The sequence below is a fragment of the Papio anubis genome, chromosome 11 (genome assembly GCF_008728515.1).
Source record: "Papio anubis isolate 15944 chromosome 11, Panubis1.0, whole genome shotgun sequence".
Classification (NCBI taxonomy): domain Eukaryota; kingdom Metazoa; phylum Chordata; class Mammalia; order Primates; family Cercopithecidae; genus Papio; species Papio anubis.
In genome coordinates this window covers 38,607,169-38,631,511 of record NC_044986.1, presented here as the reverse complement: position 1 = coordinate 38,631,511, position 24,343 = coordinate 38,607,169, and the positions used below count along the sequence as shown (strand labels likewise).

The 24,343-nt window shown below is 37.7% G+C and overlaps 1 long non-coding RNA gene across 1 annotated transcript in view; it reads left to right on the top strand.

Moving 5' to 3' along the window:
• Nucleotides 1-22,782, top strand: part of LOC110744155 — a 30,760-nt gene extending 7,978 nt beyond the window's left edge. The window contains exon 3 of the long non-coding RNA XR_002524382.2: nucleotides 22,184-22,782. This is a non-coding gene — a long non-coding RNA (uncharacterized LOC110744155). The remainder of the gene's footprint in view (nucleotides 1-22,183) is intronic.
• The last annotated feature ends 1,561 nt before the right edge of the window (nucleotides 22,783-24,343 follow it).

Sequence of the window (24,343 nt, the reverse complement as noted above, 5' to 3'; positions counted from 1 at the left end):
CATTTCGTTATGTACCCAGTAGTCATTCAGGAGCAGGTTGTTCAGTTTCCATGTAGTTGAGAGGTTTTAATTGAGTTTCTTAATCCTGAGTTCTAGTTTGATTGCACTGTGGTCTGAGAGACAGTTTGTTATAATTTCTGTTCTTTTACATTTGCTGAGGAGTGCTTTACTTCCAACTATGTGGTCAATTTTGGAATAAGTGCGATGTGGTGCTGAGAAGAATGTATATTCTGTTGATTTGGGGTGGAAAGTTCTGTAGATGTCTATTAGGTTTACTTGGTGCAGAGTTGAGTTCAATTCCTGGATATCCTTGTTAACTATCTGTCTCGTTTTTCTGTCTAATGTTGACAGTGGGGTGTTAGAATTTCCCATTATTGTTGTATGGGTGTCTAAGTCTCTTTGTAAGTCTCTAAGGACTTGCTTTATGAATCTGGGTGCTCCTGTATTGGGTGCATATATATTTAGGATAGTTAGCTCTTCTTGTTGCATTGATCCCTTTACCATTATGTAATGGCCTTCTTGGTCTCTTTTGATCTTTGTTGGTTTAAAGTCTGTTTTATCAGAGACTAGGATTGCAACCCAGCCTTTTTTTTTTTTTTTTTCATTTGCTTGGTTGATCTTCCTCCATCCCTTTATTTTGAGCCTATGTGTCTCTGCACGTGAGATGGGTCTCAGTGAACTCCCATTCACAATTGCTTCAAAGAGAATAAAATACCTAGGAAGTCAGAAGACAACAGATGCTGGAGAGGATGTGGAGAAACAGGAATGCTTTTACACTATTGGTGGGACTGTAAACTAGTTCAACCATTGTGGAAGACAGTGTGGCGATTCCTCAGGATCTAGAACTAGAAATACCATATGACCGTATACATTACTGGGTATATAGCCAAAAGTTATAAATCATGCTACTATAAAGACACACGCACACGTATGTTTATTATGGCACTATTCACAATAGCAAAGACTTGGAACCAACCCAAATGTCCATCAATGACAGACTGGATTAAGAAAATGTGACACATACACACCATGGAATACTATGCAGCCATAAAAAGGATGAGTTATTGTCCTTTGTGTAGGGACATGGATGCAGCTGGAAACCATCATTCTCAGCAAGCTATGCCAAGAACAGAAAACCAAACACCGCATGTTCTCACTCATATTTGGGAATTGAACAATGAGAACACTTGGACACAGGAAGGGGAACATCACACACCAGGGACTGTTGTGGGGTGGGGGGAGGGGGAAGGATAGCATTAGGAGATACACCTAATGTAAATGACCAGTTAATGGGTGTGGCACACCAACATGGCACATGTATACATATGTAACAAACCTGCACATTGTGCACATGTACCCTAGAACATAAAGTATAATAATAACAAAAAAAGAAGGACCAGAAAGCCCTCTAAGCTCTCTATGTATCTATGCTTAACACTGGATTTTCATCTTTTTATTTGTTTCTTTTTATTATGCTTTAACTTCTGGGATACACATACAGAATGTGCAGGTTTGTTACATAGGTATACATGTGCCATTGTGGTTTGCTGCACCCATCAACCTGTCATGTACATTAGGTATTTCTCCTAATGCTGTCCCTCCCCTACCCTCCACAGCTCCAAAGGCCCCAAAGTGTGATATTCCCTCCCCTGTGCCTATATATTCTCATTGTTTAACTCCTACTTATGAATGAGAACATGCCGTGTTTGGTTTTCTGTCCTTGTGTTAGTTTGCTGAGAATGATAGTTTCCAGCTTCATCCATGTCCCTGCAAAGGACATGAACTCATTCTTTTTTACAGCTTCATAGTGTTCCATGGTGTATATGTATCACATTCTCCATCTTTTTAAATACAAATTTTGTGTTTTGAATTTAGGTGTGCAATACTGTTTATTAAAAGGGTTACTATAGGCAATTGAACTCAGACCATGGAGTTTCTTTAAATTATGTACCTTAATAATTTTAGCATTGGGTAATTTAGTCTGAAAATTTGACAGAGTATTCTTTGCTATTTGGTTATTATTATTTTTGTTTAGGTTAGAATTTTTATAAATGAGACAATCTCCTTATTAAAGTTTTGGGGATTTTTGTCTAGTCTAAATGATGTGAATATTAAAGTTATTAAAAACTTGTACTTAAAATCATTTGTCAGAATCCTTTTAAAGTTTTTTGTGTACCTCTTTGAAGACACAACGCTCTAGGATTTCACTTGTTTGTAAAGACCTTTTAGAAAAATATATTTGAATTAAGTAATTAACTGTGGGAATGATATAAAATGGCTACTGTTAAAGACAAAATTAACAGGGAAATTTGGTTAATTTTGTGTCCCATAATAATTGCATAGGTCCCTGGACATGATGAATAATCCTTCAATAGTATTTTTGAGTTAAATTTACTAATACTTTGTTGAGGATTTTCCATCAATATTCATCAGAGATATTGGTGTGTAGTTTTCTTTTTTTTTTTAGGTGTCTTTGTGTGGTTGAGGTATTATATAGTGACTTTCTTTGCCTCTTCTTATAGTTTTTGTCTTGAAACCGACGTTGTCTGATATAAGTGTAGCTACTCGTGCTTTTGTTTGATTGCCATTGGGATGAATTATCTGTTTTCATCCCTTTATTATCATTCTATATGAGTCTTTACAAGCAACATGTATTTCTTCAAGGCAACAGATCAATGGGTCTTGTTTTTCCATCCATTCAGCCACTCTGTATCTTTTGATTGGAGAGTTTAGTTCATTTACATTCAGTGTTATTATTGATAAGTGAAGACTTACTCATGGCATTTTGTGGTTAACTTGTTGTTTTGTGGTCTTCTCTTTCTTTTGTTCTCCCTTCCTATTTTCCGTTTAGTGATTTTCTCTGGTGATATGATTTAGTTTCTTGATTTTTATTTTTTGTGTATCTGTTGCATGTTTTTTCGTTTGAGGTTACCATGAGGATTCCAAATACCATAGTATAACCTATTCTTTTAATGTGATAAGAATTTAACTTTGTTTGAATAAACATCCAAAGAGACAACAAGAAATAATAATTATTTGCCTTAACTTTGTTCCTTCACTTTTGTTGTTTCTATTTATATCTTTTTGTATAGTCTGTCTTTAAAAGTTTTTGTAATTACTGTGTTTGCTCATTTTACCATTTAATCTTTCCATTTAGAATAAGAGTAGTTTACACACAAAAGTTACAGTGTTATAATATTCTGTGGTTTTCTGTATACTTATTATTGTCAGTGAGTTTTGTATCACCAGGTGATTACTTATTGCTCATCCACATCCTTTTCTTTCTGATTGAAGTACTCTCTGGAGCATTTCTTGCAGAACAAGTCTGGTGTCAATCAAATCCCTTAGCTTTGGTTTCTCTGAGAAAATATTTCTTTCTGCATGTTGGAGGAATTAAGTGGATATAGTATGCTAGGGTAAAAGTTTTTATCCTTCAGCACTTTAAATGTGTCACACCACTCTCTCCAGTTCTAAAAATTTTCCACTGAAAAGTCTGCTGACAGACTAACAAACAGAAAGGAATAGCACACATCAACAAAAAGGACATCCACTCAGAACCCCATCTGTAGGTGGGTTCAGACACCAAAGGTAAATAAATCTATGAAAATGCAGAAAAACAACCTCAAAAAGGCTGAAAATTCCAAAAACCAGAATGCCTCTTCTCCTCCAAAGGATCACAATTCCTTACAAGCAAGGGAACAAAACCGGATGGAGAATGTGTTTGATGAATTGACAGAAGTAACCTTCAGAAGGTGAGTAAAAACAAACTCCTCTGAGCTAAAGGAGCATGTTCTACCCCAATGCAACAAAGCTAAGAACCATGAAAAAAGGTCAGAGGAATTGCTAACTAGAATAAGCAGTTTAGAGAAGAACACAAATGACCTGATGCATCTGAAAAACACAGCACGAGAACTTCATGAAGCAAACACAAGTATCAATACCTGAAACGATCAAGTGGAAGAAAGGATATCAGAGATTGAAGATCAATTTAATAAAATAAACGTGAAGACAAGATTGGAGAAAAAATAATGAAAAAAAATGAACAAAGGCTCCAAGAAATATGGGACTATGTGAAAAAACCAAAACTACATTTGATTGGTGTACCTGAAAGTGATGAGGAGAATGAAGCCAAGTAGGAAAATACCCTTTAGAATATCCAGGAGAATGTCCCCAGCCCAGCAAGACAGGCCAACATTCAAATTCAGGAAATACACTGAACACGACAAAAGTACTCCTGGAGAAGAGAAATCCCAAGACACATAATCATCAGATTCACCAAGGTTGAAATGAAAGAAAAAATGTTAAGAGCAACCAGAGAGAAAGGTCAGTTTACCCAAAAAGGAAGCCATTCAGACTAACAGCAGATCTCTCTACAGAAATCCTACAAGCCAGAAGAGAGAGGGGGCCAATATTCAACATTCTTAAAGAAAAGAATTTTCAACCCATATCCAGTCAAACTGAGATTCATAAGCAAAGGAGAAATAAAGTCCTTTACAGACAAGCAAATGCTGAGAGATTTTGGCACCACCAGGACTGCCTTACAAGACCTCCTGAAGGAAGCACTAAATATGGATAGGAACAACTTGTACCAGCCACTGCAAAAACATACCAAATTGTAAAGACCATTGACACTATGAAGATACTGCATCAACTAACGGGCAAAATGACCAGCAAGCATCATAATGACAGGATCAAATTCATGCATAACAATATTAACCTTAAATGCAAATGTATTAAATTCCCCAATTAAAAGACAAGACTGGCAAATCAGATAGTCAAGACCCATCAGTGTGCTGTATTCAGGAGTCCCGTCTCATGTGCAAAGACACACATAGGCTCAAAATAAAGGGATAGAGGAATATTTACCAAGCAAATTGAAAGAAAAAAAAAGCAGGGGTTGCAATCCTAGTCTCTGATAAAACAGTCTTTAAGCCAACAAAGACACAAAGAAACAAAGAAGGGCATTACATAATGGTGAAGGGATCAATGCAACAAGAGGAGCTATTATAAATATATATACACCCAATACAGGAGCACCCAGATTCATAAAGCAAGTTCTAGCAAGTTCTTAGACACCAACAGAGAGACTTAGACTCCCACACAATAATAGTGGGACACTTTAACATCCCACTGTCAATATTAGATCAGTAGACAAAAAATTAACAAGGATATGCAGGACTTGAACTCAGCTCTGGACCAAGCAGGCTGAAGAGACATCTACAGAACTCTCCACCCAAAATCAATAGAATATACGTTCTTCTCAGTACCTCACTGCACTTATTCTAAAATTGACTACATAATCAGAAGTAAAACACTCCAGCAAATGCAAAACACAGAAATAATAACAAACCATCCTTCAGATCACACACAATCAAATTGGATCTCAGGATTAATAAGCTCACTCAAAATCACACAACTACAGGAAACTGAACAATCTGCTCCTGAATGACTACTGGGAAAATAAAGAAATTAAGACAGAAATGCATAAGTTATTTGAAACCAATGAGAACAAAGATACGTTCCAGAATCTCTGGGAAACAGCTAAAGCAGTGTTTAGAGGGAAATTTATAGCACTAAATACCCACAGGAGAAACTGAGAAAGATCTAAAATGGACACCCTAACATCACAATTAAAAGAACTAAAGAAGCAAGAGCAAACAAATTCAAAAGCTAGCAGAAGATAAGAAACACCTAAGATCAGAGCAGGACTGAAGGAAATAGAAACACAAAAAACCCATCAAAAAATCAATGAATCCAGGGCCTAGTTTTTTGAAAACACTAACAAAATAGATGGACCACTAGTCAGACTAATAAAGAAGAAAAGAGAGAAGAATCAAATAGACACCATAAAAAATGATAAAGGGGATATCAGCACTGATCCCACAGAAATACAAACTACCATCAGAGAATACTATAAACACCTCTATGCAAATAAACTAGAAAATCTAGAAGAGATGGATAAATTCATGTACACATATATTGTCTGAAGACTAAATCAGTAAGAAGTTGAATCCCTGAATAGACCAATAACAAGTTCTAAATTTGAGGCAGTAATTAATAACCTACCAACCAAAAAAGCCCAGGACCATGCAGATTCACAGCCAAATTCTACCAGAGGTACAAAGAAGAGCTGGTACCATTACTTCTGAAACTATTCCAAACAATAGAAAGAGAGGGACTCCTCCCTAATTCATTTCATAAAACCAGCATCATCCTGATACCAAAACCTGGCAGGGACACACACAAAAATTTCAGTCCAATATTCCTGATGAATATTGATGCAAAAATCCTCAATAAACTACTGGCAAACTGAATCCAGCAGCACATCAAAAACTTATCCACCATGATCAAGTTGGCTTCATCCTTGGAATGCAAGGATGGTTCAACATGCACAAATCAATAACCATAATCCATCACATAAACAGAACCAATGACAAAAACCATACTATTATTTCAATAGATGCAGAAAAGGCATTGGATACAATTCAACACCACTTCAACTCTCAATAAACTAAAATTGATGGAACATATCCCAAAGTACATATCCCAAAAATATAAGAGATATTTATGTATGATAAATGTGATATTCCCTTTATCATACTGAATGGGCAAAAACTGAAAGCATTCCCTTTGAAAACTGGCACAAGAAAAGAATGCCCTCTCTCACCACTCCTATTCAACATAGTATTGGAAGTTTTGGCCATGGCAATCAGGCAAGAGAAAGAAATAAAGCATATTCGAATAGGAAGAGAGGAAGTCAAATTGTCTCTGTTTGCAGATGGCATGATTGTATATTTAGAAAACCCCACCATCTCAGCCCAAAATCTCCTTAAGATGATAAGCAACTTCAGCAAAATCTCAGTATACAAAACCAATGTGCAAAAATCACAAGCATTCCTATACACCAATAATAGACAAACAGAGAGCCAAATCATGAGTGAACTCCCATTCACAATTGCTACAAAGAGAATTAAATACCTAGGAATCCAACTCACAAGGGATGTGAAGGACCTCTTCAAGGAGAACTACAAACCACTGCTCAGAGAAATAAGAGAGGACACAAACAAATGGAAAACATTCCATGCTCATAAATAGGAAGAATCAATATCATGAAAATGGCCATACTGCCCAAAGTAATTTATAGATTCAATGCTATCCCCATCAAGCTACCACTGACTTTCTTCACAGAATTACCAAAAACTACTTTAAATTTCATATTGAACCAAAAAATACCCCATACAGTCAAGACAATCCTTAGCAAAAAAAAAAAAAAAAAACAACAGGTGGAGTCATCATGCTACCTGACTTCAAACTATACTACAAGGCTTCAGTAACCAAAACAGCATAGTACTTGTACCAAAACAGATATAAAGACTGATGGAATAGAACAGAGGCCTCAGAAATAATGCTACACACCTACAACCATTTCATGTTTGACAGCCGTGACAAAAACAAGCAATGGGGAAAGGATTCCCTATGTAATAAATGGTGTTGGGAAAACTGGCTAGTCATATGTAGAAAACTGAAACTGGACCCCTTCCTTACACCTTATACAAAAATTAACTCAAGATAGATTAAATACTTAAATGTAAGACCTAAAACTATAAAAAACCAAAAAGAAAACCTAGGCAATATCATCCAGGACATAGGCATGGGCATAGACTTTATGACTAAAACACCAAAAGCAATGACAACAAAAACCAAAATAGACAAATGGAATCTAATTAAACTAAAGAGCTTCTGCACAGCAAAAGCAACTATCAGCAGAGGGAACAGGCAACCTATGAAATGGGAGAAAATTTTTGCAATCTATCCATCTGAAAAAGGGCTAATATCCAGAATCTACAAGGAACTTAAAAAAATTTACAAGAAAAAAACAACACCATCAAAAATGGGCAAAGGATATGAACAGACACTTCTCGAAAGAACACTTTTATGCAGCCAACAAACAGGTGGAAAGAAGCTCATTATCACTGGTCATTAGAGAAATGCAAATCAAAACCACAATGAGATACCATCTCATGCCTGTTAGAATGGCGATCATTAAAAAGTCAGAAAACAACAGATGCTGGAAAGGATGTGGAGAAATAGGAACACTTTTACACTGTTGGTGGGAGTGTAAATTAGTTCAACCATTGTGGAAGACAGTGTGGTGATTTCTCAAGGATCTAGAACCAGAAATACCATTTAACCCAGCAATCCCATTACTGGGTATATACTCAAAGGATTATAAATCATTCTACTATAAAGATATATGCACACGTATGTTTATTGTGGCACTATTCTCAATAGCAAAGACTTGGAACCAATCCAAATGACCATCAAAGATATACTGGATAAAGAAAATGTGACATATATACACCATGGAATACTAGGCAGCCATAAAAAAGGATGAGTTCATGTACTTTGCAAGGACATGGATGAAGCTGGAAACCATCATTCTTAGCGAACTAACACAGGAACAGAAAGTTAAACACCACATGTTCTCACTCATAAGTGGGAGTTGGACAATGAGAACACATGGATACAGGGAAGGGAACATCACACACTAGGGCCCATCAGTGGGTGGGAGGTAGGGGATGGATAGCATTAGGAGGAATACCTAATGTAGGTGACGGGTTGATGGGTACAGCAAACCACCATGGCACATATATACCTATGTAACAGAGCTGCACGTTCTGCAGGTGTATCCCCAAACTAAAAGTATAATTTTAAAAAATGAAATTTGAGTCAAATCAAACCAGATCAAAAAAACAAAAATAAAAACAGAGTGTCACTAGAAGCAATGGTAAACAAAATGAAAGAAGAAAAGAAGTAGCAGAGGATCTTAAGTTTGTTTTTGTTTTTCTCCTCTTCATAATGGAAAATCTCAATCATAATAAGAAATAGACCAGTATAATAAATCCTCCTGTGTACTCAGAAACAAATAAAAAATTAAAAAATAGACAATGTTTTTTATAGAATGAAATTAAATGATCTTTCTAAATTCACATTGTATGTGCAGTCATTGTGTACAACACAACAATCATAAGTGCTCTAAAGCTCCCTTGGCTCTCTGCTTTAAACTTCACTCATGACTTAAGGACTCACAACTACCGCCTATTATGAAAGACCTGGCTACCCCTGATATGTTTTCAAGGATGTTGTTAGACAAGAATGAAGTCTGTTAAAGTCAGTGACACAGAGTAAAGAGTCACCCACCCCTAATTTTTCTCAACTTCTCAACCAGGCAGTGGGCTTCCTGTTGAACATAGTCCACAGTGCTCCTTTTTCCCTTCCCCAAACTCCACAAGGTTGTGAGAGAGAAGTGCTGGATAGCCATCCATCTCTTTCCATTGTTGAAAATGAATCCTAATAGAAGCGGGGCAGAAACTAGGAGAAATAATTTAGACAAGGAAGTAGGAGCTGAGCAGCCACATGGATAGGCCACATGCTGTTTAAGGAGCTCTACAAGTCTCTATCTCTCATTCTTCCCACCCCCACTACCAATGCTCACACAAGCACATACACATCTACCAAGTACTTTATTAAATTTTTCTATCATTTCCTCTTCCAAAAACCGCCTCTTCCAGAGAACTTCTTGCCCACATCAATCAGAACTTCCTATCCATGCAATAGCAGAATGGGCTTCATTCCAAAATACACAGTGAAAATGGAGTCACAGACTTTTGACAACTGGAAAATAGAAAGGACATGTCAATATTAGAAGATAATCAGTAAGAAAATGACTCTTAACAAAGAAAAGTTCAAGACTGGATGGCTTTACTGCTTAATTACATTAAAAAAAATCAATGAACTAACACCACTCTCCACAAATTATTTCAAAAAAATTGAAGAGGAAATAATCAACCTTAATTCAAACTCCAAGACGACCATTACCCTGATACTGAACCAAGAAAAAGACACAACCAAGGCCGGGCGTGGTGGCTCACACCTGTAATCCCAGCACTTTGGGAGGCCAAGGCAGATAGATCATGAGGTCAGGAGTTAGAGACCAGCCTGACCAACATGGTGAAACCCCATCTCTACTTAAAAAAAAAAAAAAAAACACGAAAATTAGCTGGGCGTGGTGGTGCATGCCTGTAATCCCGGCTATTCAGGAGGCTGAGGCAGGAAAATCACTTGATCCTGGGAGGCAGAGGTTGCAGTGAGCTGAGATTGCCGAGACTGTGCCATTGCACTCCAGCCTGGGCGATAGGGCAAGACTCCATTTCAAAAAAAAAAAGAAAAAGACACAACCAAAAAAGAGAAATCTAGAGGCAAATATCCCTGATGAGCACAGATGCAAAAACTCAAAACAAATTACTAGCAAACTTAATCCAACAGCACATCAAAAAGATAACATACAATAATCATGTGAAATTTTACTAAGGGATGCAAGATTATTTAACATACACATATCAATAAATGTGATACACCATATCAACAGAATGAAGGGCAAATACCAAATAATCATCTCAATAGATGCAGAAAAAAAAATTTAATTCAACATTGCTTCATGATAAAAAGTGTCAACAAATTAGGAATAGAAGGCACATAATATAATAAAATCCATATATGGCAAATGTACAGCTAACATCATACAGAAGTTCCCTCTAAGAACTGAAAAAAGACAGGAACACACTTTTTCCACTTATATTAAACATAGCACTGAAAGTCCTAGCCAGAGCATTCAGGCAAAAGAAAGAAATAAAAGTCATTCAAACTAGAAAAGAGAAAGTCAAATTGTCCCTCCTCACAAACGACATGATCTTATAGCTAGAAACTCTAAAGACTCCACAAAAAAAATACTGAGATCTGACAACTGTATTCAGTAAAGTTGCAGGAAAAAATATCAACATGCAAAACTCAGTACCTTTTCTATAAGTCATTAATGAAGTATCTGAGAAAGAAATAAAAAAGGCAGTTCCATTTACAACAGCTACAAAAAATAAAATAGATAGGAATACATTTAACAAGGTGGTGAAAGACCTCTACAAGGAAAACTACAAAATATTGATGAAAGAAATTAAAGAGGAAACAAATGGAAAGACATCCCGTGCTCATGGAATTGGATAAAATAATGTTGCTTAAATGCTCATATAGCCAAAATAATCTATGGATTAATTGCAATTGCTATCAAAATACCAATGACATTCTTCACAGAAATAGAAAAACCCTAAAATTCTATGGAGTCAAAAAAGAGCCACAATAGCCAAAGCAATCCTGAGCAAAAGAAACAAAGCTAGAAGCATCACACTACCTGACTTCAAAATATATAAGTCTGTAGTATTTAAAACAGCATGGTATTGGTATGAAAACAGACACACAGACCAAGGAACAGAATACAGAACTCAGAAATTAATCTACATATTTAAAGCTAACTAATTTTTGACAAAAGCACAAGAATATACATCCGGGAAAGGATACACTCCTTAATAAAGGTGTGCAAAAGATGAATATCTATATGCAGAAGAATAAAACTGGACCCCTAGCTCTCACAATATACAAATATCAACTCAAAATGGATTAAGAACTTAAACATAAGACCCATTACTATGAAAGCACTAGATGAAAACATAGTGAAATTCAGGACATTAGTCTACACAAAGATTTTATGGATAAAACCTGTAAAACACAGGCAACAAAAGCAAAGAGACAAATGGGACTATATTAAACTAAAAAGCTTCTGCATGGCAAAGGAAACAATCAACAGAGTAAAGAGATAATCTGTTTAACTGGGAAAAACACTTGCAAACTATTCATCCAACAAAGGAGTAGTATCCAGACTATAGAAGAAACTCAAATAACATTTTTAAAACCCATCAAAAATTGGGCAAAAGATATGAATAAGCATTTCTTAAAAAAAAAAAAAAAAGACATACAAATGGCTAGGAGGCATATGAAAAAATGTTCAATATCACTAATCATCAGAAAAATGCAACTCAAAACCACAGTGAGGTACTATCTTACCCTAGTTAGAATGGCTATTATTAAAAGGACAAAAAACATACTGGTGAGGAGGTGGAAAAAGGGGAACTCCTACACGCTATTGATGAGAATATCAATTAGTACAGCCATATAGAAAATAGTATGGAGATTTCTCAAAAAACTAAAAATAGAACTATCATATAATCCAGCAATCCAACTACTGAATATGTATCCAAGGGAAATGAAATCAGTATGTGCTCCTGTGTTTATTGAAATACTATTCACAATAACAAAAATATGAAATCAACCTGTGTCTATCAACAGATGAATGGATAAAGAAAATACACACAATGGAATATCTGCAGAATGGAATACTATGTACCTTTAAAAAGGAATGAAATCATGTCATTTGCAGCACCATGGATGGAACTAGAGGACATTACATGAAGTGGAATAATCCAGGGACAGAAAGACCAATACCACATGTTCTCACTCATATGTGAAAGTTAAAAAAAGTTGATCTCATGGGGATAGTAAGTAAAATAACAGATACCAGAGGTTGGGAAATTTGTATGGGTGTGGAGCAGGATGCAAAGAGGTTGCTTAATGGATACAAACATAGAAAGAATAAGCTCTGTTACACAGCAGGGTAGTGTGACTATAGTTAACAATAAAGTATTATATATTTCAAAATAGCTAGAAGAGAGGATTTGAAATGTTCCCAATACATAGAAATAATAAATATTCAAGGTAATCGACACCCCAAATACCCTGACTTTATCATTACATAGTCTGTATATGTAACAAAATATCACATGTACTCCCATAAATATGTACGAATATTATATATCAATTCAAATTTTAAGAAACCCTCAGGTGGTTTCAATCTGGATTCCCATACTGATGATCAGCTGGGAATCTATGACTTTGGGGAAAATCAGTGCATTCTATGGCTTCTATAGTGAAAGAATTGTATGTTGCAATACTTTACCAAGCACTATATTTTTTTCCTTGTAAATGAAATCCTTTTAAATATTTAATACATGCTACTAACTTCTCAGCTGCCTGAACATAAAATGCCTAGTATAATCCATACATTTTGAATACCCAAACACACATCAAGTAATTACTTAAGTAAATATATACAAATTTTACCATTAAGCACCCTAAAAACACTGGAAATTACCAAATATCGTTTGTTTCAAATGGAGAAAGAGAGTCTCCGGTAGAAGGAGACCTGTCAGTAATGCTCAGCATATATAAGTGGCAGAACTTGGATTTAAACAGATCTTCTGATGTCCATTGTGGTATACTATGATTAATAGTACTGCTGCACTGAAAACAATTTTAGCAAAACAATCCAATCCACTAAAGCATTAGTTACTCTAAATAAACTCCCCACTGACTATTTACAAAACCACAGGCTTCCTGTTAGACACCTCTTACTATAAGTAGGCTATAGATGCTGTAAAAGGAGAAACAGGGTCCTGGAGCAAGATGGCCAAATAGGAACAGCTCCAGTCTCCAGCTCCCAGCACGAGCGACACAGAAGACGGCTGATTTCTGCATTTTCAACTGAGGTACTGGGTTCATCTCACTGGGGAGCACCGGACAATTGGTGTTGGTCAGCGGGTGCAGCCTGACCAGTGAGAGCTGAAGCAGGGCAAGGCATCACCTCACCTGAGAAGTACAAGGGGGAAGGGAATCCCTTTTCCTAACCTAGGGAAACTGAGACACACAATACCTGGAAAATCAGGTAAATCCCACCCTAATACTGTGCTTTACCAAAGGTCTTAGCAAATGGCACACCAGGAGATTATATCCCACACCTGGCCAGGAGGGTCCCAGGCCCACGGAGCCTCCCTCATTGCTAGCACAGCAGTCTTAGATCTAACTGCAAGGCAGCAGTGAGGCTGGGGAAAGGCTGCTGCCATTGCTAAGGCTTAAGTAGGTAAACAAAGCCACCAGAAAGCTTGAACTGGGTGGAGCCCACAGCAGCTCAAGGAGGCCTACCTGTCTCTGCAGACTGCACCTCTGGGGACATGGGAATAGCTAAACAAAAAGCAGCAGAAACCTCTGCAGATGTAAATGACCTTGTCTGACAGCTTTGAAGAGAGCAGTGGATCTCCCAACAAGGAGGTTGATATCTGAGAACAGACAGACTACCTGCTCAAGTGGATCCCTGACCCCTGAGTAGCCTAACTGGGAGACATCCCCCGCTAGGTGCAGACCGACACCCCACACATCACATGGTGGGGTACACCCCTGAGATGAAGCTTACAGAGCAAGAATCAGACAGGAACTCTCGCTGTTCAGCAATATTCCACATTCTGCAGCCTCCGCTGCTGACACCCAAGCAAACAGAGTCTGGAGTGGACCTCAGGCAATCTCCACCAGACCTACAGTTGAGGGTCCTGACTGTTAGAAGGAAAACTAACAAACAGGAAGGACACCCACACCAAAACCCCATCAGTACGTCACCATCATCAAAGACCAAAGGTAGATAAAACCACGAAGGTGGGGAAAAAGCAGGGCAGAAAAGCTGGAAATTCATAAAATAAGAGCGCATCGCCCCCTGAAAGGAAAGCAGCTCATCACCAGCAACGGATCAAAGCTGGATGGAGAATGACTTTGACGAGTTGAGAGAAGAAGGCTTCAGTCCCTCAAACTTCTCAGAGCTAAAGGAGGAACTACATATCCAGTACAAAGAAAATAAAAATCTTGAAAAAAAAAATGGAAGAATGAATAACTAGAATAATCAATGCAGAGAAGGCCATAAATGAACTGACAGAGATAAAAACCATGACACAAGAAATACATGACAAATGCACAAGCTTTAGTAACCAACTCGATCAACTGGAAGAAACAGTATCAGTGATTGAAGATCAAATGAATGAAATGAAGCGAGATGAGAAGTCTAGAGAAAAAAGAGGCACAAGAAATGAACAAAGCCTTCAAGAAGTATGGGGTTGCATGAGAAGACCAAATCTACGTCTGATTGGGGTGCCTGAAAGTGAGGGGGAAAACGGAACCAAGTTGGAAAACACTCTTCGGGATATCATCCAGGAGAGCTTCCCCAACCTAGTAAGGCAGGCCAACTTTCAAATTCAAGAAATACAGAGAACGCCACAAAGATACTCCTCGAGAAGAGCAACTCCAAGATACATAATTGTCAGATTCACCAAAGTTGAAATGAAGGAAAAAATCTTAAGGGCAGCCAGAGAGAAAGGTCTGGTTACCCACAAAGGGAAGCCCATCAGACTAACAGCAAATCTCTCGGCAGAAACTCTACAAGCCAGAAGAGAGTGGGGACCAATATTCAACATTCTTAAAGAAAATAATTTTCAACCCAGAATTTCATATCCAGCCAAATGAAGTTTCATAAGTGAATGAGAAATAAAATCCTTTACAGACAAGCAAATGCTTAGAGATTTTGTCACCACCAGGCCTGCCCTACAAGAGATCCTGAAGGAAGCACTAACCATGGAAAGGAACAACCAGTACCACCCATTGCAAAAACATGCCAAAATGTAAAGGCCATCGATGCGAGGAAGAAGCTGCATCAACCAACGAGCAAAATAACCAGCTATTATCACAATGACAGGATCAAGTTCACACATAACAATATTAACCTTAAATGTAAATGGGATAAATGGTCCAATTAAAAGACACAGACTGGCAAATTGGATAAAGAGTCAAAACCCATCAGTCTGCTGTATTCAGGAGACCCATCTCACATGCAGAGACACACATAGGCTCAAAATAAAGGGATGGAGGAAGATCTACCAAGCAAATGGAAAACAAAAAAAAGCAGGGGTTGCAATACTAGTCTCTGATAAAACAGACTTTAAACCATCAAAGATCAAAAGAGACAAAGAAGGCCATTACATAATGGTAAAGGGATCAATTCAACAGGAAGAGCTAACTATGCTAAATATATATGTACCCAACACAGGAGAACCCAGATTCATAAAGCAAGTCCTTAGAGACTTACAAAGAGACTTAGACTCCCATACAATAATAATGGGAGACTTTAACACCCCACTGTCAACATTAGACAGATCAACCAGACAGAAAGTTAACAAAGATATCCAGGAATTGAACTCAACTCTACACCAAGCGGACCGAATAGATATCTACAGAACTCTCCACCACAAGTCAACAGAATATACATTCTTCTCAGCACCACATCACATTTATTCCAAAATTGACCACATAGTTGGAAGTAAAGCACTCCTCAGCAAATGTACAAGAACAGAAATTATAACAAACTGTCTCTCAGATCACAGTGCAATCAAACTAGAACTCAGGACTAAGAAACTCAATCAAAACCGCTCAACTACATGGAAACTGAACAACCTGCTCCTGAATGACTACCGGGTATATAATGAAATGAAGGCAAAAATAAAGATGTTCTTTGAAACCAATGAGAACAAAGATACAACATACCAGAATCTCTGGGACACATTTAAAGCAGTGTGTAGAGGGAAATTTCTAGCACTAAATGCCCACAAGAGAAACCAGGAAAGATCTAAAATTGACACCCTAACACCACAATTAAAAGAACTAGAGAAGCAGAAACACATCTCAAAGCTACAGAGCACAAATTCTGAAACCAAGCAGAACTGGGGAGAGAAGCGCAAAACCTCCAAAAACAATAACCAGAGCTGGTTTTTTTAAAAGATGAACAAAATTGATAGATCGCTAGCAAGGTTTAATAGAACAAAAAGAGAAAAGAATCAGCCAGATACCAATAAAAATGTTATGTGGATATCACCACTGGACCCATGAAATACAAACTACCATCAGAGGAATACTATACCCCTACTCTAAACAACTGAAACCAGAGAAATAATAATTTCCTGATACCATAATTCTCCTGAAGACGTCCAGGAAGGTTTAAAACCCTGAATAACAATATGCTCAAACTGGAGGCAATAATTATTGCCTACCAACCCAAAACGGACCAGACTGATTCACAGTCAATTCTAGAGCAAGGCGGAGGAGCTGTTCATTTCTGAAACTATTCCAATCAATAGAAAAAGGAATCCTCCCTAACCTATTTATGAGGCCACATCATCCTGATACCAAAGCCTGGCACAGATACAAAAAAGAGATAGAATTTGGCATCCAATACCCCTAATAAACATCAATGCAAAACTAATAAAATAATACTAGCACGAACTGCAACAAAGCTATCTACCACATCAATGGCTTAATCCCTCGGGATGGCAATATGGCCTCTAACATATGCAACCAATAAACATAATACAGAATATACCAGAACCAAAGACAGAAACCCATGATTATCTCAATAGATGCAGAAAAGGTTCTTTGACAAAATTCAACAGCCTCCTTCATGATAAAAAAAACGCCTAATAAATTCGTATTGATAGAACGGATTCAAAAAATAAGCATTACAGCATGTCCCACAAGCCACACTGAATGGGCAAAACTGGAAAAATTTCAAACAAGAATATAGGATGCCTTCTCACTACTCCTATTCAACATAGTGTTGTTCAAGAAACCAATTTAGGTGCAGAAAGAAACAAAGGTATTCGGTTAGGAAAGAAGGTGTCAAACTGTCCCTATGTTTGCAGATGACATGATTGTATATTTAGAAAATCCCATTGTTCCTGTACCAAAATCTCCTTAAGCTGATAAGCAACTTCAGCAAAGTCTCTGATACAAAATTAATAAAAACCACAAGCACTCTTATACACCAGTAACAGAACACAAACCAAGGAGGAACTCCTATCCAAAATAGTCAAGAGGAATAAAATACCTAGGAATCCAACTTACAAGGGATGGAAGGACCCCTTCAAGGAGAACTACAAACCACTGCTCAGGGAAAATGGACATAAACAAATAAAAGAAATACAATTAATGCCATGATAGGAAGAACTAGAGTCGTGGTGCTCAGCCATACTTGCCCAAGGTAATTTAGGACCATGCCATCCCCATCAAGTTTCAATGAGCTTCAAGGAATTGGAAAACTGCTTTAAAGTTCAGGAACCAAAGACCCTGCATTGCCAAGACCATCCTAAGCCCAAAGCTGGAGGCATCGCCACTACCTTGACTTCAAACTATACTGCAAGTCTACAGTAACCAAAACAGCATGGTACTGGTACCAAAACAGAGATATAGGCCAATGGAACAGAACAGAGTCCTCAGAAATAATACCACACATCTACAGCCGTCTGATCTTTGACAAACCTGACAAAAACAAGAAATGGGGAAAGGATTCCCTATTTAATAAATAGTGCTGGGAAAATTGGCTAGCCATAAGTAGAAAGCTGAAACTGGGTCCTTTCCTTACTTCTTGTATGAAAATTAATTCAAGATGGATTAGAGATTTAAATGTTAGACCTAATACCATAAAAACCCTAGAAGAAAACCTAGGTAATACCATTCAGGACATAGGCATGGACTTCATGTCTAAAACACAAAAAGGCAATGCATAAAAAGTCAGGAAACAACAGGTGCTGGAGAGGATGTGGAGAAATAGGAACACTTTTACACTGTTGGTGGGATTGTAAACTGGTTCAACCATTGTGGAAAACAGTATGGTGACTCCTCAAGGATCTAGAACTAGAAATACCATATGACCCAGCCATCCCATTACTGGGTATATACCCAAACGATTATAAATCATGCTGCTATAAAGACACATGCACATGCATGTTTATTGTGGCACTATTCACAATAGCAAAGACTTGGAATCAACCCAAATGTCCATCAGTGACAGACTGGATGAAGAAAATGTGGCACATATACACCATGGAATACTATGCAGCCATAAAAAAGGATGAGTTTGTGTCCTTTGTAGGGACATGGATGCAGCTGGAAACCACCATTCTCAGCAAACTATCGCAAGAACAGAAAACCAAATACCGCATGTTCTCACTCATAGGTGGGAATTGAACAGTGAGATCACTTGGACTCGGGAAGGGGAACATCACACACCAGGGCCTATTATGGGGGGGTGGGGGAGGGATGGCATTGGGAGTTATACCTGGTGTAAATGATGAGTTGATGGGTGCTGACGAGTTGATGGGTGCAGCACACCAACATGGCACAAGTATACATATGTAACAAACCTGCACGTTGTGTGCATGTACCCTAGAACTTAAATTATAATAATAAAGAAAAAAGAAGAAGAAACAGATAGAGTTTTCCCCATCCATCACTGCAGATGTGAAATTTTATTACTGGGGAAAGAGCCCATCTCAGAGGATTTGGTGTGGAGGGCTTGAGAAACTATGGCTTCTCCAGTTTCCAGTCACCACCAGATAAAGCTGCTATTGTTGCTTTTTTTAGTATATCATTGTCAGAAATAATGGAACAAAATATAGTACATCAAGAAAGTAATATTGGAAGGAGAACAACAGGTGTGTGCATTGGAGGTGGATGGGAGGAGGAGACTTCATTAAACAAATCACAGCACATAAGAACCATAATATGCAAACCTGAATGGGAGATGACATTCAGTGGTCATGAGGATGTATATACCACTAGAATTATATACATTACTAAATCACTAATGGCAATGCTTGCACAAAGTTATGTCCTTAGAGATATTATTATATTTGTTTAAAATTGTTCCATGTAGTTATTTCTAAGTTGTTTTATAAGGAAAAATTAAGTATCTGTCAAGACCCCAGTTACATAGTGTTTAACCCTTGTATTTTCAGGGGCTTGGAGATGTTGTACCTTGGCCAAGAATATAGTGTCTACTGGTGGTAGAGCAAAAGCTAGACCCATAACGTTTGTACCTCATATACTTCTCTCTAGGGAAAATATTCAGTTCAACATTCACTGAGTGTGCACTGTAATACCATATTTCACGATTTCCTCTAATCAGTGACTTTCAAAATAAACATTGAGTTAATCATTGCAGTACCCGTTCATTGCAATGGGGACTAGGAAAGTTTGACTTTGTAAACTTTAGAACTTGCATGAATCCAGGTCTAGGTGAACTTTGCATACTAAGACAAAGAGAAGTAGTAACTTGATGCCTGATTCACAAGCTCTAAACTCTTAAGGAACCACACACTTCCTTATTTTGGGTAAAATAAACTCAGGCTCTCTTTAGATCATTGCTTTATTCCCTAAGAGATGTAGGTCCTGCATTCCTCCTTCCTATCATGAGGTTCCTGCCTTGCCCTGTATCTTGTTATAAAGTGAGAGAATTATAGATAATTGGAGACAAAGGGAATCTCAGAGGTCCACTCGCCTAATCCCCTACTTTATTTTTAAGAATAAGCAATTGGTGACTCAGCAAGGTTAAGTGTTACTAATGCATCAGAAAAAGACCTTGTTTTGGAGTCCAGGTTTCCAGTTCCCAGTTTATAACTTCTCATATCAATAAGATTTCCCATCACTGCCCAAATGGATGGATGAGATGTCATTGGCATAAAGCACTCCACAGACACAGGGTAATGAACTTTGCCTGGCTAGAGTTTCTGTTTTTAAATAATTGTTTTCATTGAAAAAGAATATACATAAAGAATGCTGCACATGTGCTAAATATATAGCTTAATGAATTATAACAAAGTGAATATATCTGTTTAGCTAACACAGACATAATTCCTCTTGGGCCAGGAAAAAAAAAAAAAAAATTTCAGGACCCCAGAAGCTTCCTTATGCTTCCTCCTACTCACAGGTAGATAGATTTTTAAAAATCACAAGTGTAAAGAAAAGTTGAATGTATATACAAAGACTTTCTTTTCTTTTAAACTATTTTACACTAACTTGCTGACCTGATGTTCCTAAGACCAAAATAAGTTAGTATGAATTTCTTAAAACAAAGCAATTCTCCTATGTTAACTATATAACACAACTCTCTAAATCAAGGAATTAATATTAAGCATTAGAGTCATCTAATCCCAGACCTCATTTGTGTTTTCCCAATAAATTATAATGAAATCCTCTATGTGCACCTCAGAATTCATTCTCCAACTCCCAAAACAAGGCAAGCTCTCCCACCTTTCTCATATGGATGCCTTTCTTGCCTCTCTTGGGCTCTGACATCCATTCTGAATTGCCCCTTTATGGGGATGCTGTTTCTCAGTGGGAAGGCCTATGTAAACCTACCCCACAAAGTCGAAGGAGGCTGAGAGGCTGCAAAAAGAGGCTGAGAAATTCAGTTTCTTTAAAGAAATATTTAATAGAGACTAATGAACAAAAGCCATGTCTGGGTTGTCATGGTGGTGAGACAAGGCAATGGATCTGTCACCATTCCCCTGCAAGACCCAGGGATTATATACCATAGGAGAGGGTTACAAATGTCAGAAAGAATGGGTGGAAATTTGCCCTAAGGGCAGGATTAACCTGTTTACTAAGGTTGACTTGCCCTAAGGGCAGGATTTAGGATAAGTACCTGCTCTTAAACAAGGGACAATAGGTAAACTGGAAATTTCAGAGGCCGTCCCAGAAATGGGGTTAATTAGAAGCTAACACTGAAGATTAGTATTCAAGATAGAGTTACTTCAGCCTCCACAGGTACCCTTTTCAACATGCTTGACTCTGAGTTCATTTATCAGGCAGCCCTATTTTCTGCACGAATGTCCTCCTCACTTACTCAAGCCCTGATACCCCATGCCCAGTTCCCACAATGGATACCCTCTTCTTGCTTGGTTCGGTCTATGAAACTCCAAATTAGGTGATCATCAGCATGGAGGTCCTGCTCGTTTGCTCAGGGTCTGATCCATCATTCCAGGCCACCACTCTCTGCAAGCAACCTCTTCTCCCTGATCAGGGTTTCATGTACTACCCCAGGATGCCTGTCTGCAAGAGTGTCATTTTCAACTTGATTGGGATCTGACAACTGACGGCGTACCTAGCTTATCTCTAGTGCCATAAACAACTAATTTGCTTGGACCCATAATGGATTTGGTACTAATTTTTTTTAGAAGAAAAGGAACAGGAACCAGAGAAGGAAAGAGGGAATTCAGTCATATATTTTGCAAATGTCTTGTCAGTTGAGTGTTTTTTATCTTTTAACGAAGCCTTTCAACAATTCATTAATCTCTTTTATTATGGTTGGTACCTCTTTCATCCTAATTAGGGAATATTTTTCTTCTTGTGGTAGGCAGCATAGTAGACACCAAAATATGTCTACAACCTGATCACTGGAACCTGTGAATATCTTACTTTACATGAAAAAAATAGAATTGGCAGGTGTGACTAAGAATCTAGGATAATTACAGATTATTGTGTATGCCTCTTTCTATAAGTAACCAGTGATTGTGAGCTTAGAAAATTTCCCTAGGTCCTGAGACCTGGCCTTGGGAGATGAGAAAGTTACTGAGAAACCATGGTTTACTCCATGCCCTATATGGTTGTGATCAGCATCACATCTGGTGAAGGTGAGGCATCAATTACATTACTGGAGAAACCAAGAGCTAGGCAAAGAACACAGGATTGGACTTCATGCCCGTCTCAGCCACAACCCAGGTTTGCTTTACTTCTGTTACACTGTTTCTTTCTTTTGAGAAGAATCCCACTCTCCTATTATGGAAATTCAATGACATGTTGCTTCTAAAATGAGGACTTTCATCAATATATTAATCTTTTCCATTATGATTGGTGCTTTTAAAAGTCCTACTTAAGGAATATTTTCCTACCTGTGGTAGGCAGAATAATGAACTGCCAAAATGTCCATGGCCTAACACCCAGAACTTGTGAATACATTATCTTATATGACTACAATAAACTGAAGATGTAATTAAGTTAGTGATCATGACATACAGAATTATCTAGATGGGATGCATTTAATGAGATAGGTTCTTATAAGCAATAAGGGGAAGAAGGAGGGTTAATGTATTAGTTCATTTTCATACTACTATGAAGAAATACCCAAGACTGGGTAATTGATAAAGCAAGAGAAGTTTAATGGACTCTTAGTTCCATGTGGCTGGGGAGGCCTCACAATCACAGTGGTAGGGAAGGAGGAGCAAAGGCACCTCTTACGTGGTGACAAGCAAGAGAGCATGTGCAGGGGAACTGCTTTTTGTAAAACCATCAGACCTCATGAGAGTTTTTTACTATCATGAGAACAGTATGGGAAAACCTGCCCCCATGATTCAGTTACCTCCCACCAGGTCCCTCCCATTACACATGGGGATTATGGGAGCTACAATTCAACATGAGATTTGGATGGAGTCACAGGCAAACCACATCAGTCAGAATCAGAGAAAGATTTGAAGATGCTGTGTTGCTTGCCTTGAAAATAGAGGATGGGACCACAAACCAAGGAAGGCAAATGGCCACTGCTATAAGGTGAAAAAGACAAGGAAACTTATTCTTAACTAGAAACCCCCAGAATAAACACAGCCCTGCAGACCTTTTAATTTTAGCCCAGTGACATCAATTTTGGACCTTTGACACCAGACCTATCAGATAATAAATCTGCATTGCTTTAAGCTACTAAGGTTGTGATAATTTGTTATAGTAGCAATAAAAAGGTAGCATACTTTCTGAAATCATGAGTATGGTATATGTGACCTAGACAATTAACTGTTTCAAATTTCACATTTGCATTTCACCTAGAATTGTTTTCTATATATGTATGATATAGGGGTCAAATTCCATTTTTATTTATATGAGAATAGTAAATTTATGCAGCATCATTTATTGAAAAGCCTGTCTTTTTTACAAAACTGTATGCCATCTTCATCATAAAGTGTTCACATGTATGTGAGGCTGCTTCTTGAATCTCTGTTAAAATTGAATGATTTATTTATGTCATTATAGCAATAGTACATTCTATTCACTACTGTGCTTCAAAAATAGACTTTTATATCTATTAGAGTAATTGCTTACACTTCATTCTTTTTGATCTCCTTAACTATTCTTTTGTTTGTTTGTTTGTTTTTTGAGATGGGGTCTCACCCTGTCACCCAGGCTGGAGTGCAGTGGTGTGATCAAGGTTCACTCCCAGACTCAAGGGATCATCCCACCTCGCCTCCCAAGTAGCTGGAACCACAGGGGAATGCCATCATGCCTGGCTAACTTTGTATTTTTGGTAGAGACAGAGTTTCACTATGTTGTTCAGGCTAGTCTCGAACTCATGAAATCAAGGAGATCTACCCACCTTGTCTTCCAAAAGTGCTAAGATTACAGGCGTGACCCAATGCAACTGGCCTCTTTCTTCTCCTTACCTATTGTTGGCCTTCATAATTTGTACATAAATTTTAGAATCAGAATGTAATTTTCACATGAAAAATCTATTTTGATCTTGACTATGATTGGTCCTTGATTATGATTGATATCTTTATATTATCAAGTTTCTAATCAATAAATATAACACATTATTCCATGTATATATAGTTTCCTTCATTTTTCTGAATAATATTTTATCTATGGCTTCTCCACCTCACCTCCCAGTCACCTCCAGACGTGTCTGCCTCTGTTATTTTTGGTCTGTCAT